Here is a 3,485-nt window from a genome sequence, read left to right as displayed (position 1 = left end):
TTCATTTATTTCAGGGACATGACACTAAGGAGATACTCTTGAGTTGCCTATTGTTCTCTGTCATTGAAAATCAATTTAATCCTAAATAGCATCCAAAGCATTTTTGAAGACAGTTTTGTTGCCCAGGTATGTAATTATAGTTGGCCTGCAAGACACTTTTATGGCTTCTCCATAAATATGTTTACAAGATTTATTAAAGAGAAACACTTTTTTTGTATTGTCTGGAAGTAGTCCATTCTAGTTGTGTGTTAATTAATTTATTTATCATCAAAGAGCACTTTGCCTAAAGAGACAGGACTGACAATTGTGCAAAACGTTTACAATTCTTTGTGAAATTGTAGTTCATCATTAGTTTGCATCTGTAAGTTATTGTTATTAAAGTATTACCTGTATTTGAGTTACATGCCTGTATTTGAGTTATATTTGGAAGCTTGTGGCCATGAACTGGCAAACTTCCATTGCCAGTAAATCTTCAAATGATCTAAATAAAACTTTGTTATAGCATGCCAAGAAAACACGGTATTGTGTTGATATAATCACAAATACTTGCACAGCGTGATTTTTGTAGTTGAATGTGAAAGGAAATGCTTAGGATGTTCTCCCACTCATAAACATTGAACTGCCTTCCAGCCTCCTCTAAACTGTTGGCTGATGCTTGATGTAAAATGATCTGTTAAAGATTGCCTTTATAATTAAGGAATTTTTAAAAATTAATTTTGACCAAAATGGCCCCAAAGCGAAACAGATAGGAGTCCCTGTCTTATAACCAGCCGCAGCCTCTTGAAGATGCTTCAGGTCTTTTTACCTTGCACTGTTCAATTGGATCTATTTTTATTTTTGCAAAATGCTAACAGTAAGTTGGAGAAAAGCAATCTTCAGGTTTCAAATCTGTACGCAAGTCTAATAACCAGATCCAAAAAATGTTCTACAGAATGTTCTGTGTACAGGATTCCGTGACCATAGATGGTATTAACTTTAGAGAACTGTGACACAGTGTGAACACATTTGCATGGGTGGCTGTCATTTGAAGCATCCACCAAAACGGTAACGATTGGCCATGTCTCATGTATTGTTTACTGCAATGGTTCTCACACATTTAGCACTGGGACCCACTTTTTAGAATGAGAATCTGTCATGACCCACCGGAAGTGATGTCATGACTGTGACATCATCGAGCAGGAAAATTTTTAACAATCCTAGGCTGCAGTCCTACCCACACTTATCCAGGAGTAAGTCCCTTTGACTATCATTGTTAAAAGAATAGCTTGTTAAAAGTACAGGTCTGTAACTTATCCCCAAATGCAGTCACATACTATGGTAGCATCAAGTGTAATATATTAAAAATAAGCCAATTTCAGATGGGTCCCCATTCATTTCAATATTTTGTGACCCACCTAGGGGGTCTCAATGCACAGTTTGAAAAACACTGGTTTACTGTATTTAATTGGAACACAGTAGTTCCAATACAGCTATAATAGATCTGATTTCAACAGAACTTCCTTCCACCCAAAGTCAAACGGTTCTACGAGTTGTGCATTTTTTAAAGCTTCATGGTTCCATTCTGATTTGTCATTACTTAGTTATATTAAAGCCAAAGGATAATCCTAAAAGAAAAAGATGGTCAAATTTAAGTTGTCCCTTATGCTAATAAGCTCTAGTTTTAAAATTGTGTAGACAGCAAAATTTCCCATTTTTTTGAATTTTAAGTTGACTTTCAAGAATTGACCCATTTGGGGAAGGGCATAGATGGCAAAACTTAATTTCAGCCACAAATGTAGCTTCTTGCAACAGGAAGATGAAATTTCATATTGGTCTTGGACCATCAGATATTCCTAGGAAGGACTGTTGTGCTGTATTTGAAACCTCTTGCCCTGATAAGAGAGAAATATCTGTATTCAGTGCAATCTGTTGTCTAGTCAGACTGCTACTGAACTTTGAAGAATGCTGTTTCGACATATCAATATTTCAAGTTTGTAAAAATTTAATGCCACATGAAGCTGTCTTGTATGGAGTCAGACCTTTGGCCTGTCCAGCTCCATATTGGCCCAAATCCTAACCAACTTTCCTGCACTGACATGGCTGGGTCAATGAGGCATGTGCTGCATTCTGCAGTTGGGTGGCAGTCACAGAGGCCTCCTCAAGGTAAGAGAATACTTGCTCCTTTGCAGCACCTTGGTGCTGGAAAGTTGGTTAGGATTGTGCCCTTTGTCTTCTATACTGACTTGCAGTATCTACTCAGGTTTTCAGAGAGGGGTCCTTCCCAGTTCTACCTTGTGCCCTGCAGAGGAGGTGGACTATACCCAGAACACATTAAAACTTTGAACAAAAACAGCAGCGTTAAAACAGAGTTGGAAGTATCCTGCCAAAGCCCCAGTGTGGGAGCTGCATAGAGATCTTGGTGATGGAAGTTCCACAGCAATGGCCCAACACTGAAAATGTCCTGTCCTTGTGCCTGCTATATGTATCTCTGCAAATGAGAACCACACAGCAGACATCCAATGTAGCTCTCAGAGGCTGGGCAGGCTGATATGGAAGAATGTGGCCCTTCAGGTTACTTGGTTCCAGATTCCTAAGTGCCTTTTTAAAGGCCAAGGCCAACATTTGAATTGGATCCAGAAGTGAATTGGTAACTAAAGTAGATAGTACAAAAAACAGATGTGCTTAACTGCATATATGGACTGCCAGTGCTTTTTTTGTTAAAAAAAAAAAAAAAGGTGCAGGAACTCACAATTTGTTAATCTTTTATTTATTTATTTATTTATTTATTTATTTATTTATTTATTTATTTATTTTTGAACTGAACTTTGAGGAGTTTTGCAGCCTCAGCTGGCCCCCCTTTTGGCAACTGGCAACCAACCTTTATATTTTGCAGCCATGGAGCACCTCCCCTCCTTAAAAAATAAAAAAAAATTCTTCCTCATAGGGATTTGAACTCCTAGCTTCTGGCTCCACAGACCAACACTTTAACAATTGAGCCATAGGAACTCTTAGACTCAAAGTGTTTGGAACTAATACTTGAGGCGCTGATGGCCAAGACCTTATATATTGAGCTGGGCTCAAGACCTTATATATTAGTTCTGAGCACTTTGACAACAGGCTTTCCGATAGCCCAATGGAGAGAGTGCTGGGCGGTGGAGCATGAGGTTAGAGGTACAAATCCCTCCATAGCCTGCAGTTTAAAAAAAAAAGGTGGAGCACAAGGTCAGAGCCAGGGTAGCAAAAAAAAAAAAAGGTGGAGCACAAGGTCAGAGGTTTGAATCCCTCCCTCAGTGAAAGGGAAAAAAAGATGCTGGAACGCTATAGGGAATCAGAGAATGTATCCCTATTAAGTCACACACATTTTGTACATATCATGCTTCAATTCATTTGCCCCTACTAGTAATCTTGGAGTTGCATTCTGGGCCGTTTGGTCTGGTAACTAAAACTGGATGCAATTCAAATCTCTCTAATCCAAGTAAGGATTTTTTTCAAGAGGGGATGACCTA

This window comes from Tiliqua scincoides, chromosome 4, assembly GCF_035046505.1.
Source record: "Tiliqua scincoides isolate rTilSci1 chromosome 4, rTilSci1.hap2, whole genome shotgun sequence".
In the NCBI taxonomy this organism is placed as follows: domain Eukaryota; kingdom Metazoa; phylum Chordata; class Lepidosauria; order Squamata; family Scincidae; genus Tiliqua; species Tiliqua scincoides.
The sequence above is the reverse complement of the archived record's forward strand: the minus strand, read 5'-3'. Positions refer to the sequence as shown.